Below are 18439 nucleotides of genomic sequence, written 5' to 3'. Positions count from 1 at the left end.
AATACCTGGACGACGCATGCTAATATAAGAAGAAAAGTTAAAAATATAAATCACACATACCATTGGAAACTTATAAATCTTATAAGACAATAAATAGCCCGTAATCCTCCTAACAATGTATAGTTAGAATTAAAGGATCACCCCGCATTTATAACAGTATACACTCCTAAACTCGTACATACTAAGAAAAATAAAATCCCCAAATTATACCTAAATAAATTCGTCATAAAAGGATAAATCATTCAAGTCATTAAGTCTAAAATTAATCTAAAATTGGGGGAAAATAGTACATCAAATAGTTTGATGCTATCGGACATGTTCCTTCCTTAGAAAATAATTTAATTGAATCAACGAAGCGTTGGGGTAACCCAATAAATCCCACTTTATTAGGTCCTTTACGAATCTGAATATAACGTAAAACTTTACGCTCCAATAAAGAAATAAATGCCAACCCAATTAATACACAAATAATCAACATAACAGCGCCTACTAGTCTCATCAACATCTCTAATATCAGTACTGCCTGCAATACTCTTACATTCTTGATTTTTAATTATCTGCCAAAGTTGTATTAATGTTTATGATTCCAATTAAAAATCATTTTGAATATTTGGTCCTTTCGTACTAAAATATCCATCCACTATAAGGATAGAAACCGACCTATCTTACGCCGGTCTGAACTCGGGTCATGTAAGGATTTAATAGTCGAACAGACTTATTAATTAAACTTCTACACCTAATCATATTCCTTAATCCAACAGCGAGGTCGTAAACTTTTCTGTCGATAAGAACTCTCAAAAATTACGCTGTTATCCCTAAGGTAAATATATCTTATGAAATAGCGTAGAATATGGCTTTTACTGCCGGAAGTGTCCGAGAACAAGTTCGGCTCGCCAGATGCAGATCATTTGATTTGACTCCCGTAGGCGACCTGCGCGTCTTGATGAGGATGAAATGATGATGAAGACGACACATACACCCAGCCCCTGAGCCAGCGAAATTAAACAATTATGGTTAAAATTCCCGACCCTGCCTGGAATCGAACCCGGGACCCCCTGTGACCAAAGGCCAGCACGCTAACCATTTAGCCATGGAGCCGGACAATTTATCTTATAATCGTTATTAACGAAGCAATGATCGAAAGGGAAGGTAGCGGCCGTGGACTTAATTAAGATACAGATTTAACTCGTGTGAAAATGGGGAACCATGGAAAACCTTTTTCAGGGCTGTCGACGGTGGGATTCGAAATGCAAGTTCCCAGCTACGCGACCCTAACTCACTCGGTGATTCAAAATTTATCACGATAGTTAGTCATGGTAGGAACATATTTTAAAGGTATTTAAGCGACAATGATAGATCGAGTTACTGAGCTGCTCAATCACTTGGAACTAAACTTTAGATGAGGAAAATCAACGCCACAGATATTCGGCAACACAAAATTTCACCTCGACGCAGCCCTGGGATAGAATTTACAGCGATTCATTTAAGAAAATATTGACCAAATTTTCTCTGAAGCAAGGAAGGCTTCAACTAGAGATCCAATAAAGCTAAAACATGATAGTTCTAACGCACGGCGACGTACCTATTAACTTTTAACGAAATATAACAATCTTTAAATATTCTGTACGTTTTTTGTTAAGAAGGTAGCCATACTTTCCATTATCGACTTAGTTAATGTAACACTAATTAAAACACACATTACCGCCGCTGCGCCTGCGTAAACCGCTATTTCATAATATTTTGGAGAATTCCTTGACAACGTCAGCACAAAATTTAACCTTAGATGACAGAACTTTACCGGCCAAAGTTCTAAGCTAAAACATGTCACGTAGTGGCTTTTTCAGGTGCAGTGATATAAACCCCTATAATATACCTGTAAAAATATTCCCTGCTTTTTTTCCATGATCGTATATAAAAATTATGTATACAACATTTACAAATCTGAATATTACAAAAATACATTTGACTGCTCATCTACCTCTCTCTATATATATGTATATAAACTAGCAATATACCCGTGAGTGGCTCAGACGGTTAAGGCGCTGGCCTTCTGACCCCAACGTGGCAGGTTTGATCCTGGCTCAGTAAGGTGGTATTTGAAGGTGCTCAATTACGTCAGCCTCGTGTTGGTAGATTTACTGGCACATAAAAGAGCTCCCGCGGGACTAAATTCAGGCACCTCGGCGTCTCCGAAGACCGGAAAAGTAGTTAGTGGGACGTAAAGCAAATAGCAATATAATTATTATTGTTATTATTAATATACCCGTGCTTCGCTACGGCTTTAAAATTAAAGTTGTTATTCAAGTTTTACACTCTGAATAGTCCACTGTAAAATACGTCCTCAGTTCGTACGTCAAATAGTTTTGGAGTAATGATTATTTATTTTATAATCTACCCTCACTTGAACACCGTACGGAATAATTTGAATGTTTTAAACCATATCTGATTTAACATCAAGGACGTAAAGAGCGAGCAACCTGTGAAATTTTAATGTGTACGTCGAACAGTAATGGGGGAATGAATACAATTTAAGGGGTGAATCTTTTGAAATGTTTGTTAACATCCAGGATATAGAAGACAACCCTCCATTAAAAAATCATATTCGTGCCCGAAACGGTTTCGCAAGAAAGGATATTGTGTTTGTGAGGGTCAACTGACATCTAAACCTCTTAGGGGAGAAATGTTTTGAAGTGTACGGTATTTTACACCTAGGACATGAAAGAAAACCCTTCTCGTAAAACTACAACTTTGTACGCGAAACGTTTTTGGAGGGATGAATAATTTTGCTTACGGAGCTAACCTCATTTGACACTTTGGCGAAATATTTCCTATTTTACACCTAGGTTTAAAAATATAGGCCTATACAGCTATTTGGGATTTTCTCTTCGTACGTGAAACTGTTTCGGAGGAAAGAATTAATATACCTTCTTTTAGGATCTTGACCCCCATTTAACTCTCTGAGGTGTTAAATTTGTTTCAAAATTTCTGTTATTTAACACGTAGGATATCATTTGATATTTTAACTTCGTAATTGAAACGGTTTCATATAAAAGTATATATTTGTCTCATTCCTCATCTCCCAGTCAAAACCCCTTAAATGTTTATTGTTTTTAGTCCTCTTCTTAATTTGTATACTCAAAGAAATATTTCAACTCCTTTTACACGCCCCTTAAGTTATCCCCTCCCCCAACAAAAATGCGTGTTTCTTTATTTTTAAGGGAGATTACAAATACCAATTTTCACGTCCGTAACATCCTTAGTTTTTGAGATATAAGTATCGTCATAAAAAGATTTCAACCCCTTTTGAGTCCTTTTTACACCCCCTTTAATTGTATTTTACGAAAAAAATAAACTTGTTTTATATTTTTAAAGAAGATTCCAAATACCAATTTTAACGTCTAATATCTTCAAATTTTTAGATACCAGTATCCTAATAAAATCATTCAACCCCTCTTTCAGTCCTTTTTACCCCCCCCCCCCACTCAAGTAATTCTTCGGAAAACAATAAAGTGCCGTATTTGTTACTTTATATTTAAAAGAGGTTAAAAATACCAATTTTCACGTCTGTATCATATTTCGTTTTAGAGATATACTCATTCTAAAAATTCACCCACCCTTTGTCAGTCCTGTTAATCCCCCTCCCTTTAACAAGGTTTTCCAAAAACAGCAACATGCGTATTCATTTATTTTTAAAGGAGATTCCAAATAACACTTTTATGACTGTAACATCTTCGGTTTCTGAGATAGAAGTATCCTCAAAAAGGTATTCAACAACTTTCTAAACGTTTTCCACTCCTTAAATGGATTTTTAGGAAAACAGAAAGTATATCTATCCTTACACTTAGAGGAGATTCAAAATACCAGTTTTTACGTCTATAACATCTTCAGTAATTGAAGAAGTTACAGACATGAAAATTGGTACTTAGAATCTCGTTTAAAAATAAATACGTATATTATTTGTTTTCAAAAAATCCACTTAAAGGGGTGGAGTAGGTTAAAAAAGTGAACTTAGTTGAATTTTTTTATGAGGATACTTATGCATGAAATATTGAAGATGTTACAGACGAAAATATTGGTATTTGGAATCTCCTTTAAAAATAAGGAAACACGTAGTTTTTCGGAAAACCTACTTAAGGGGGGTGAAGAAAAGTGAGAAAGGAGTTAAATACCTTTTTAAGGATACTTGTATCTCGAAAAATGAAGATGTTAGAATCATGAACAGTTTTATTTGGAATCTCATTTAAAAATTAAGAAACACGTATGTTTTTCCTGGCTCGTTCTAGAAGATATAATGCTCTCTCATCAGAAATCTATCCGATCGCTAATACCATATATTACCTCTGTTTTCCAGAGTCTTTAATTTTAGAGTAGTTTGAATGAAAAGAAAATACTTTTCTGATGTCTATTATTAAAAGTATCTCGGCATAGTTAAAGACGTTAAATACTCGTTTTCTTTTTTATTATTTTTAGAGTATTTTATATCATTTTATGATGAATATCCACGTTTTTGTATTTGAAAAGCGTACTTAACGGGGTGAGGGAGGGGGTTGAACGGGACTGACAAAGGGGATGATTTATTAAAATGATAATATCTCAGAAACGAAACATGTTAAAGACGCGAAAATTGGTATTGTTAATCTCTCTTAAATATAAAGAAACACATACGTTTGTTTTCAGAAGAATCACTCGAGGGGTGGACTGAAAGAGGGGATGAATTACTTTTATTAGAATACTGGTATCTAAAATCTGAAGATATTACAGACGTGAAAATTGGTATTTGGAATCTCCTTTAAGAATAAAGAGACACGTACTCTTTTGTTTTCGTGAAATCCACTTAAAGGACAGAAAAGTGGTTCAATTATTTTTATGAGGTTACTTATATCGCATAAACTGAAGATGTTACAGACATGAAAATTTGCATTTCGAATCTTCTTTAAAAATAAAGAAACACGCATTCCTTTGTTTTCGTAAAATCCAATTAACGGTGGGAAAATGAATTGAAAAATTAGTTTATTTGTATGAGGATACCACTTCGGTTTCTGAGATAGAAGTATCCTCAAAAAGGTATTCAACAACTTTCTAAACGTTTTCCACTCCTTAAATGGATTTTTAGGAAAACAGAAAGTATATCTATCCTTACACTTAGAGGAGATTCAAAATACCAGTTTTACGTCTATAACATCTTCAGTAATTGAAGAAGTTACAGACATGAAAATTGTGGATGTGAAAATTGGTATTTTAATCTCCTTTAAAAACAAAAAACACGCACTTTTTGTTTACGGAAAATCCTGCTAAGGGGGAGGAAAAAGGCGAAAAGTGGTTGACTGCCTTTTATGTGGATGTGGATGTTACGTAAAGATGTTACAGACTGACTGACTGACTGACTGACTGATTCATTATCGCCGAATAACTGATTCATTATCGCCGAGCCAAATCTATTGGACATAAAGAAATTAAATTGTGGAGATACATTTATATTAGGGTGTAGATGCTCACTAAGGGAGGATTTTTGGATTTTCCGTCGCAAACGGGTGAAAGGAGGGTTGGTGAATTGTTTAAATGAGTATATCTATATCTCAAAACGTAAAAGTTTACACACCTAAAATAGGTATTCAGAATCTCCTTTAAAAATAAAGAAACATATATTATTTTCGTAAAAGCCCATTAAATGATATGAAAAAGGTGAAAATGGGGTTCAATACCTTTTTTGATACTACTTATATCTCAAAAACTGAAAATGTTAGAGATGTGAAATTGGTATTTAGAGTCTTCTTTAGAAATTAAGAAATACGTATTTTTGTTTTCGGAAAATCTACTTAATGGGGAGGGGTAGAATTGAAATATTACTTGAATTATTTGTTTGAGAATACTTATATCTCAAAGTGAAAAACTAGTTGAATTATTTTCATGAGGATAGTTATATCTAAAACAACTAAAGATGATACAGACGTGACAATTGGTATTTGGAATCTCCTTTAAAAATAAAAAATACACATTACTGTTGGAAAATCAACTTGGGGGTTGGGGTGAAAAAGGAGTTGAATTGATTTTTGAAGACGCATATATCTCAAAAACTGAATATCTTATAGTCGTGATAATTGATATTCGGAAGCTCCTTCGTAAATAAAGAAACAAGTTTTTTTTTTTCGGAAAATTCACTTAATGGCGAGGGTGAAAGGAAGTGAAAAAAATTGAATTCCTTTTATGGAGATACTTAAAATCCCGAAAACTGAAGGTTACGGACGTGAAAATTGGTATTTGGAATCTCCTTTAAAAAAGAAACACTCATTATTGGCGGGTAAAGATCAACTTAATGGTGGACGGGTGGGGGGGGGGGAGCGGTGGTGGTGGTGAAAATGGAATTGAATTATTTTTATGAGGATACTTCTATCTCAAAAGCTGAGGGTGTTACAGACATGAAGATTTGTATTTGGAATATTCTTTCAAAGTAAAGAAATATGTATAATTTTCCTTTCGGAAAATCCACTTAAGGGTGTGTGAATAAATTGAAAAATTAGTTGAATTATTTGTACGAGCATACTTAAATTTCAAATACTGAAGATGTTACGGACGAGAAAACTGGTATTTGGAATCTGCTTTAAAAATAAAGAAACACGTATTTTTGGTTTTCGGAAATCCACTTAAGGGGCTGAAAAGTATTGAAAAAGTGGGTGAATTTTTTAAATTATTACCGGTGTATTTACAGTATATGTCAAAAACTTAACATGTTACGGACAGGAAACATGTTATTTAGGAAGTCGTTTAAAAATACAGGTATATGTATTTATTTACATTTTGTTTGCGGAAAAGGCATTTACCGGGGTGAAAAGAAGTGAAAAAAGAGTTTAATTTTTTTATGAGGTTATGTATATCTCAAAAAGGTTACAGACGTGGAATTTAGTATTTGGAATCTCCTTTAAAAATTAAAAAGACACGTATTTTCGTTTCAGGAAAGTTCATTTAAGTGGGGGAGGGGTGTGGGAAGAGGTGAAAAAGTTGAATTATTTTTATGAGGATAGTTATACTGTATTTCAAAAAATTGAGGATGTTACGGACGTGAAAACTCGTACTTGGAATCTCCTTTAAAAATAAAGAAAGACGTATTTTTTGTCTTCGGAAATCCACTTAAGAGGCTGAAAAGAATTGAAAAAGCGGGTGAATTTTTAAAAATAAATGCCGGTGTATTTACAGCATATGTCAAAACATAACATGTTATAAACAGGAAACTTAGTATTCGGAAAATCCTTTCAAAATACAGGAATATGTATTTATTTCCTTTTTGTTTTCGGTAAAGACTATTAACGGGGTTGAAAACAAGTGAAAAAACAGTGGAATTACTGTTTCTGAGGATAGTATCTCTCAAAAGAAGTTACAGACGTGAAGATTGGTATTTGGAATCTCCTTTGATAATAATGAAAAAAGTATTTTTGCTTTCCTTGTGGGGGTGGGATCAGGCGTGGTAGTAGGTATTTCGAATCTTCTTTCAATTTAAAGAAACGTATCTTTTTTCGACTTAAGAGAAGACTCTTTCACACATGTACAGTTCTATGTCGTATGGTCACCTTAGCCACAAGAGGCAATACCACAAACATGGTTTTACAAATATTTTCTGGGGTAATTGAAGCTCAGTAATTCGGTTAGTTTTTATCCTTGAGGGATTTTCAGGTTATATCTTAGTACAGTAACCAGGAATGATTACGTATATCAAATTACGAAATTCACGCGAGCGAAGCCGCGTGTAACTGCTAGTTATCAATATTTGGATAACAATAGGACAATATTACTTATTGTTCGTTGTTATTTGTTGATGACAACCGGTAGAAATAAAGTTTTCCACAGTGAAGGACGGGATGTTGTCCCTACTGTGGGGCAATAGTTAATCGAAGGGAAGAACATTAACTCTCGTAGTTAACCACTATACCAAGATATGAAGCTAGCTGCTGCGGTGGCATGGAAATCAGAGCTTCATTAAGAAATTGGAATGTGAGAAAATAGTAGCTAAAGAGGGTGGGACGAAATTTTCTACTCCCGGGAAAAGCAGAGTAGAGCACTGATTTAAGGGATATAACGCATATTTTTCAATTGTATGACTATGTATGTTGTGAGAACGCTCACACATTATTTTGTTTTGTATAAGCAGAAATTAATAATTATAATAATAATAATAATAATAATAATAATGGCGTGTGGCCTCTGGAGAGGCCTGGTGCAGGTATTTCTAGTTGACGTTGTATAGGCGACCTGCAAAATCACTGGGAATTAGCCAATTGAGGTTAAAATCCCCAACCCGGCCGGGAATCGAACTCGGAACCCCTTGGGAAAAATACCAGCAAGCTAACCACTTGGCAATGGACCAGTAATAATAATAATAATAATAATAATAATAATAATAATAATAATAATAATAATAATAATAATAATAATATGGAACACACTTTCAGTTATTTCCGCTTGAATAGGTAATTATATATACGAAACAATTTGAGTAAAGACGTGATGTAAGTAATTGTGGGAGTGGTCCTGGGCGAGACGTGGCAAGCCCGCACTCATAGCGTCATCCTTCTCACCCGCTACTTTGCTCTCTCTTACTTCTTCGGGTAACTAGCTCTAACGTTACCCACCATTTAGACATTTTCTTCATCTTGTCAGCCGTTACAGTAACTTTATTGCTGCATAACTCCCCACTGCCCTACCGGCTTATAGCTACTGTATTCTATTTCTCCCCCTCTACCAAGATCGTTTACACATTGCAAGTAGCTGTCTTAGCCGCGGATTGTGCATCCGTCTACTCTACCCGCGTGAGTGAAGCTTAAAGGCTGGTTTACACGGGTAGAGTAATGAGGTGAGTACCTAATAAATCGTGTAAACCAACAAAAATTTTCTGTAGACTAGAGTAGCGAGTACAGTGGATAGTGCATGGTACAGAAGTAATTAGCGACGTATGGAAAATAAACTCTACTATACTGCCCCCACCACCGCCATAATTGCCACTCGCCCCCGCAGTCGATATGTTTAAAAGTGCTCGGCTCTGTGGAGTAACGAGGCCAAGTGGCTCCGACGGTGGAGCGCTGACCTTCTGAGCCCAAGTTAGCGGGTTTGATCCTGGCTCAGTTCCGTAGTATTTGAAGTGCGTCAGCCTCGTATCAGTAGATTTACCGGCTCGTAAAAGGACTCCTCCGATACAGAACTCCTGCGCCTCGGCTTCTCTGAAAATTGTAGAAGTATTTAATAATAATAATGTTATTTGTTTTACGTCCCACTAACTACTTTTTAAGGTCTTCGGAGACGCCGAGGTGCCGGAATTTAGTCCCGCAGGAGTTCTTTTACGTGCCAGTAAATCTACCGACACGGGGCTGTCGTATTTGAGCACCTTCAAATACCACCGGACTGAGCCAGGATCAAACCTGCCAAGTTGGGGATAGAAGGCCAGCGCCTTAACCGTCTGAGCCACTCAGCCCGGCATAGAAGTATTTAGAGGGACGTAAGACCAGCAGCGTTGTCAGTAAAGTAGCTACTAGAGTGAAAGCTCTGGAGACACATTGTTTAGTGTCACCATTTATTCAAGTGGGAAAATGAAATTCGCGTAATATGAAACTTTAAAAAGTCAAAGACAAAGACACCTCCGTACAGGCCATGAAGGCCCTTGGAGGAGTGGAAGGTAAAGGCTTCCACCATTGTTAACCTCCGCGGCACGTGATGGGGCGGAGTGGTTAGCTCTACGCCCGGCCGCCTTTGCCCCCAGGAATTAACCTAGTACACATTTTTGGTGTAGGCTGAGTGAACCTCAGGGCCATATTCACCTCCGGAAGTTAAATTAAATTTTACGACTTCCTGGCGGGGATTCGAACCCACGTCCTTCCGGGCGAACCGAGCACGCCTTTACCACGTCGGTCAGGCAGCCCCTAATATGAAACTTTACAACTTGTAAATCTGTTTAATGTAACCTGGAGCTTCACTCTTGGTGTTATTGACTTCCAGATCAACGCGTTTTCTCTTTTGAATTTGTCATTCATAATGTTCTCTTCAGACTTCCTTTAGGTCGTCCTAAAACACATTTTATATTTCAATACAACCTCTAAGGCTACTTCTCTTAGTAGGTTGGCTGATAGTACGTATTATTTCTTTAACGCCACTCTCGCCCACTCACTTCTTTGTCAGTTTACCTCCTCATCTACAGCTTCAGTGACTCTTCAAACTACAGCATTTGAAAAATCCAGCTAAACAATTATAAACAATTTTCTTTTTCATACAGAACTCATTTCACAAAACAACTAACAATACTAGCGTCAGTACTCTATTGTGTGTAGTGATCCTTAAGCTGAAAAACTGTAGCGGACGGTCAGGTGCATTCTTCTGCTATTCTACTACACTCGCAACTATCTGCAGGTAACCAGTCCTTATAATGACTGTTAAGGGATGCTCTACGTCCTACGCCGGAACAGGCCAAAGCTCAACAACTACGATGACACTGATAAACAGTTCTTTGAACAGCATTCTAATGGTTAAAGACAAAATATAAAGTGTCAATTCATGTGTTGTGTCATTGCTGTGATATCGATATTGACGTCTTAAAATTATACTTTGTCTCCTTTATCCTCCCTATTATTGACTTTTGTTCCCCTATTTTGTGCTCATCTGTTATCACAAATATATCACAGCCAAGTAGTTTTTTAACTTTTTCACTTTCATTGATAAGACTAGCAATCCTATTTTTAAGAACCCAACTAAATCTAACATCTTGAACTAACTGTGTATACTTAACCAGAGAAGCCGCTTACAGTTCTCCGTTCTAAATTACCTTCATAAAATAATCAATGACTATACCAAATGCAATACTCTTCCAACGTACTTCCCTATACACGCCCCCCCCCCCGACCAACACGGAGCCGGCATACTCATCGATAGAGATGAGAATTATAGGCACTAAAAACAGTTAAAATCGGCAGGCATATAGGCTCTTGAATTATCCAAAATAGGCACTAACGTGTAAAATAGGCAACAAAATAGGCATAAAATATACTTATAATTTAATAACACACTCAATTACTGTAAAAGGAATTTACAACAAGCAACTTTTCAAAGTTTTCCGGTAACGACCTTGTTCTCCTGTCGGGCACAATGTTTTGTACTGAGAGAAAGATCTCTCAACATCACAGGAAGAGATCGGACAAAACTTCAATGAAGCCACTTCATCTGGTTTTAGTTCAACTGCTTCATCTACCTCACCTCGTAGAACCCTGGCTACTTTTACCGTTGCTTTCCATCATGGATTCTGCTGCAGGACTATTATGGAACTTTTGACTGACAGCGGCTACCTTCCCAGAGCTTCGGTCAAAACTTTTCCTGACTTCTTCCACAAACCTAAATGACTCCACCAGGGGAAAGCCACTCTTATCCAACTCGGTGATAGCTCCCGGCAGCTTGTGGAAGTCTGAAGATGCTCAAGTTTATGCAGGGGGTTATTAGCTCCCACCATTGCAGTGCACAGGTCTATAGAAAATTGTTGTTGGTTGCTGTTCACAGTGGACTGGTAGAAAAGCTGCGATGACAACGCTTTCTGTACTCGTGTTAAATGCATCGCAGTATTTCTATGTTGATCTATGTGGTATCTTCTCACATTTGAAAAATAATAAAATTTACTTAAATTACAATATTCCTATGTCTTAAATTTCTACAGTTGGGCTAATTAGAAATAATGCTTGGCATAAACATGCATTTGTTTCATAAGAAAGAGAAAACTATTAGATGTGATGTTTCTAGAAGTACAAAACTTTAAAGTAGGAACAAGAGAATTCGTAATTTACATTCATTTATTCATTTGCAATATGGCAGTTTCCTGTCGAGTTCACCGGGTGAAAGAATAATAAAAATGACGTGAAATGATACCTGAGTAGCATAGAGGAGAGATCTTTCCTATATGCTTGCCAGTGACTCACCAAGCTGCCCCTAGCAGTATTATTACTTATATAGAAGAATTAAAACGGAGGCACTATAAATCTCAGATTTGTGAACATTATATATGTAGCTATTCGCCGGCTTTGGTCAGCCGGATCAGCTCTCATGAAGATTATTTTCTGTTACCAACAATACATCCTGCATCATGCTTGCCCACAAGGCTGCCACCCTCGTTGAAAATTGGAAAACCGCGTATTTTGAAATTGTCATGGCATGCGCCCCTAACCTTACTTTTTGTCACTCCAGATAGGATGCTAGAGCTTACGCACCCCAGATTCTCTCTGCTTCCCCCCCTCCCCCGCACAACGGTTACTAACCGCACCTCACCAATCCAGACCAACGGTCGTTTCACTGGCCTGGTCTCGTAAAGATAGTCTTTGCAGCCTTGTAAAACACGGTGGCATCGTCCAAGCCGTGCCATGTTGTATGTCTAGCTTCTGTGGCATCGTCCTAGCTGCACCACATTCGACCTTAAAACCTGTGTTTCGCGAAGGCGTAGCGGAAGCGTAATAGAGTTCATTAGAACCTACACATAGCGCTGGTGAAAGTTACTCACGATTTTTAAAATTTACATTTCAGTCGTAGTCCGCTTCTATGGTGTAGTAGTTAGAGTGATTAGCCGCCACCCACGGAGGCCCGGCTACTAGTCTGGGCGAGGTACTAGTCTTTCTCCCCAGTTGTATCCCCCGACCCAAAGTCTCACTCTCCAGGACACTGCCCTCGAGACAGTAGAGGTGGGATCCTTCGTTGTGTCCGAGGGAAAAACCTACCCTGGAGGGTATACAGATTAAGAAAGAAAGAAAGAAAGAAAGAATGAAAGAAAGAAAGAAAGAAAATATTTCAATTGTAAATATTTATTTTCACAGGAAATGAATCAGAATTCAAAATATCTATTTTTAATTTTCATCCACTCTGTGACAAGAGACCACCGGCGTTCTAACTCCTCGTTCAGTAATTAAATGATTATTTACATTTTAGCAATATCAATTATTGAAAGTTCACGACTAATACAGCATTTCAACAAAACAACTTTCCACAATACGTAAATTAATAGGCCTATAAATGCTACAATGAAACGGGATCGTAGTTCATTCACAAAAAAAGATAAAAGGAACAAACGAACTTACATCCTTGCAGCAAGCTTGGCAGAAGAGTACCCTTCCCCTGTGATGCACCGCTTCAGCCAGTAGGACGACGATTTTTCTTTGCAATTACTATTTTTTACGTCACGCCGACACAGATAGGTCTTATGGTGACGATGGGATGGAAAAGGCCTAGGAGTGGGAAGGAAGCGACCGTGGCCTTAATCAAGGTACAGTCCCAGCATTTGTCTGGAGTGAAAATGGGAAACCACGGAAAACCATCTTCAGGGCTGCCGACAGTGGGGCTCGCACCCACTGACTCCCGGATAAAAGCACACAGCTGCGAGTCCCTAAGCGCACAGCCAACTCGCCTGGTGATTTTTCTTTGAGCATTGCCACAGACACACTTCTTCTTCACAATAAATCACAATGCGTTCTGAGGATAAAGCGCACGCGAACAACAGTTCACATCGAGGAAGTATAAGGGATATGGGTTGTGCAACGTAGTTCAACGTTGATTGGTTCTCGCGTATCTCTTAGAAGGTTGGAGGGGTTGAAGCTTCGAGGTCAAATTGTTCCTTGTTTCTCCTGACGGAAATTTCCCTAGAACTATTTTTGGTGACTTCCGAGAATTCCCATTTTTGTTCGTGGAGTAAACAGATCTTGAGCAATGAGAAGATAATACTGTCGAGCTCATCAGTTACAATATAATGCAATGGAAGAAAATCGGCTTTAAAAAAGATTCGAAAGGCATCAAATAGGCAATTGTACTCCAAACAGGCACAAACCCCTGATATAGGCATTTATAGGCACAATAAAACCAACGAAATCTATCTTAAAAGACCTCAAAACGGATTTATATCTCAAAAGCCTACGTTTCCGAACATAGGAATAAAACGGGGAAAATCCCGTCTCTACTGATCACGTGTCCCATCAGGGTCTAACCTTACAACAACGCTTTATCTTCCACCGTCTCCCTACTCGTGGTAACTCACTGCCCCATGTTGACATATTCATACACTTCGTATCCTTCAAACACGAAATTAAATGATTTTTTTGAAGTCGTCTCCAGGTTTCTATTTTCTTCCGCCCTTCCAACCCGTGACCTATATTCTTGCTAACTCTGTAACCAACCCTTGTCAGTTATCGTTGGCATTCTTGTTACATTGTTATTGTTATTAATTTGCTGTTCATACTTGATATTGTTGTTTATACCGATTGTTATCTTCTTATACTTATATCAATAGTGTAAAATGACCCTCAATCGGCTGTATCTAATAATTAAATAAATACAAAAACTGGTCTCCTTCATATGTACAGCAATGTGAAAAATGAAATAGTTATTATTGGCAGTATTTGTCACGTTTATGTTTATCAAAGGAACAAAGAGCTGGACCTGGTTCCTTCTCATGAGTACTCTTATATTAACTTCCAATAGAGGCACTTCATCTCTCGTGGTATGCAGTTTACATACCACAAGATGCTATGTCCAAGCGGGAAGTTCTCACAGCATCGAGAGACAGCTCTCGTTCTGGGAGCTATACATTACAGTTGATTTCAAGTGTAATGTCACTACAGGACTCTCTAAGTTAAATTAATCTCGAAGGAAAACTAGACTAGAAAGATCCTCAACGAGTAGCTTTGAGATGTTTAGTCATTGTTACATTTTGTTCAATCTTCATTATCTTTATGAATTCATTTCCAGCAATTACGGGTCGTTCAGGCTGGTGACCACGGATTCCACCACGTTGGCTGTGATGGGGTTACTCCCTGCCTGTCGTCGTAAAGGGAGAATTTAAGGTGCTCCCTTCCAAATGAGGTACAATAAATCCATGGTAATCGCTGCTTTCCATTAAAGGCGGCTAAACTCCACCTGAGCGTCACAACGTCCATTTCTCTCCGTTCCAAAAGCCATTCTTGCATCTGAAGAGTGGGGAACGCGACAGTTCTGGGGTGAATCAGGTAGTGTAAAAACTACCCTTCATTCTGCAATCTGTTGATCCTTTCCCTTCATTCCTTCGTTTCTCTAAGTTTCTGCGTTGACAGGAGTCACAAAGTTCTTTAAATGGGTGGCGATATTTAATTGCTTTTCTAGTGTGGGTATCAATCAGTTTCTCAACACGATTGGATAGGAGGTGTATGGAATGAAGTTAACAAGACAAGTTGCTTTCCGTCGCAGCGACACGGATAGATATTATGGCGACGATGGGAGAGGAAAGGGATAGGAGTGTGAAGGAAGCGGCCGTGGCCGTAGTTAAGGCACAGCCCCAGCATTTGCCTGGGGTGAAAATGAGAAACCACGGAAACCATCTACAGGGATGCTGACAGTGGGGTTCGAACCTACTATCTCCCGAATACTTGATACTGACCGCACTTAATCGACTGCAGCTATATAGCTCCGTAAGTTAATAATATTACACGTTCTAAATGTAATGGCATTTACCCTCCGGAAGTACACTATCATGTTGTGGAATCCTAAATAAAAGGGTATGATTTTTCACATCGAAGATGAAAACCGTAGTAGCTCAGTTCGTTAAACTGCCATAGTGTTAATCTTTTCTTTGAACGCGCAGTTCTAATGATGACACTTTGAACCTCGCACACAAACATGCTTTTTAAAACCTATTATGATTATTAATTTCTTACGTTCTTTCTCCGGTTACTACAGCTACCACCTCCGTACCGTCTTCCGCATATAAATATTATTTTACACGTGAACATTAATTCCTATAGATGATCTCTCGCCTGCAGTGGAGTTTTCCTTAGTCCATATATTCACTAATTCAGAATTACGATATGATCAAGGCACGAAATGCACAAGAAGACTATTTAAAGGCATGCACGTGAAAACCAAAAGCAGCTAGCTCCAATTACGAACAGATAGCTGAATGCCGCCCTGCGTTTTATGTGGCGTTTGTCTGAATATTTCCTCTTCTTTCTCTGACTAACTGACCAAATATTCTCAGTGACCACATACTCATGAACAGTGACACAAATCACGTACGTGGGAGATGCTTAAAACAGGTTGTATGATTAGTGGAATCAAATCCATAAATTCAGTGGATATTTTTGGTCTAGATTAGAGCAGCTATGTACATCATAGTCACGGGAACAGCTAATATAAAATAAACAGGTAGACCTAGTAGCCTTTACGATCTCCTTAAATAATTTTGAGAATATGTGGTAACCTTTTCGGACCTGAAGTGTGTAATTCCAATTTCTAATATTATTTGGTCAGTGGTCAATGAATATAGAACATATTTGTTTACCCCTGACTATATAAAACGGACATCAGTGACAGCCTACACCAGAACATAGCCATGTTGGAGAGAATTATTCAATCAATCAAACACAAGATGTTTTCGGTCGAGTTTACATGTTAATGATATTTTTTGTTGTTGTGACTTTCAAGTAAGTTCCTTGAATGATTTCTAGTTGGTGGCTGCATCCGTTAACAGACTGTTTCAAAATATTTACCAAATAATTGTGTTTCAATGAATATATAGGGATACCTACACGTTTGAACAACACCTATCGATATGATGCTAATGATAAATATAAATTGTCTAGAGTGAGGTAAGAAAGAATGAAATAAAGTAAAAGTTTCATATTTCATTTTCTGTGGTTTCGGGTCTGAAGAGATAGTGTAATACACCACAGCAGTTCAACTAGCATTCACAGAGAACAACATACTAATGCACAACTATTTACTCTAATTTCATACAGTTTCATATAATTTCATACTCAGGTAAGTATCGTTAACGATGGGATAGAAAAGGCCTAGGGCTAGGACTGAAGTGATCATGACGTAAATTAAGGTACCATTTTCCTGATGTAAAACTGGGTAACCACGGAAAAGCAACTTAAGGCTGCCGATGTTGGGGTCCGAACCCACCATCTCCCGAATGCAAGCCAACAGGTACATGACCCTTACCGCGCAGTCAACCCGTTCGATTTCATAGTTTTGTATTATACAAAATATCAGAGTGTTGTGTCGAGTGTACCTCATCATCACTAATCATATTAGAACATTTCAATAAGGTACTTAAGGCTCAAAGAGTTCGACTATGCAACAAAAAAGAGGGTATTCTGTTGATGGATTACAGTATTCCTCTCAACAGATTTGCCGTTTTTTAAACTATACGCACATAGTGCGTATATACATACATACTTATCGCTGGTTAAGAAACAGTACCACGTATCTGCCAACGCTCTTCCTATCTATTATTTCCCTTAAGACTGGTCACGCCTCCAGTCACATATGAGTATGTAGTCAATGAGAACTACTTTAAATTAACATTAAATATATTATAGTATAGGAGTGCGTAAATACGTCATGCAAACACGCATTCCTATAGTATGGTAAGGTAAGATTCATTTTTCTTTACTCATACGCAAAGGAAAACGAATACAACGAATATTGTTCTGATGGACTGCATATCCATACTGGTTGGGAGGTGTGACCTGTCTTAAGGAAAATAATGGATAGGATGAGCATTGCCTGATATGTGGAATTGTTCCTTAAACCGCGATATGCCTTCATTTTCATTTTACAGTCATTATTTTTAATCTTAGAATGACAAGCTTTGTGTGGATATGAAAATTCTCCCTAGGTCAAATACAACATCACACTGTGATCCTTATCTACATCTCTTGGCTGAAATCATTAAATGGTGTCTAAATATCGTCTCCTCGGTCAATTACCGCTCGTTTTTCTAGTAACAGTCGAGTTCTTTACTCTCCCAAGTAATCTAACCTCATTAAATTGCGTAAAGTGGCAACATTGTCCTAGCTGACTCATATGAACAGCTTCATTCGTAACTTGGCCTTCATGTTTCCTCACTCTCAAGCGGTTATTTCTGCGTTAGGAATACAGTCTCTTCTACCCAGCCAGCTTTAGCTCTCGCAAGACAGTTTATTCTTCAGAAATGCCGGCTATCACCGCTGAGAGCTAACTGGATTATTTCTGCTACAAAATGATTAAATTATCTCCCGGTGCATTTTTCGTAAGATAGTGAATAGTTTATATAGTTGGTGTGATTTATTTGATCGATGCTGGTATCCCCTTAACATTGTGCTAATGTAAGTAGTAATTTATGCCATTAGCATGAAATGAATATTTCGTTACTAATACCTCTATTTACTTGAATTCTACACTTTATATCACAACCCGTGGTCATAAATACTGTTATCATAATATGCACTCAGGAGGAGTATGGGTAATACATTTATAAAAATGGAGAAATATCAGCAAAGTAAAGGCAGAAAACTATTCACCATTAGTATTCAAATATCGGATGTTCACTACCGTGCCTTTGTTACAGAAATACTATGGAACACTTGCAACTTAACACAAAGAAGTCATTTAGTTTTACGAAAAGAAACAGAGTTCACTAGTGATG

This window comes from Anabrus simplex, chromosome 2, assembly GCF_040414725.1.
Source record: "Anabrus simplex isolate iqAnaSimp1 chromosome 2, ASM4041472v1, whole genome shotgun sequence".
Lineage (NCBI taxonomy): Eukaryota > Metazoa > Arthropoda > Insecta > Orthoptera > Tettigoniidae > Anabrus > Anabrus simplex.
Note: the sequence above shows the minus strand (reverse complement) of the source record.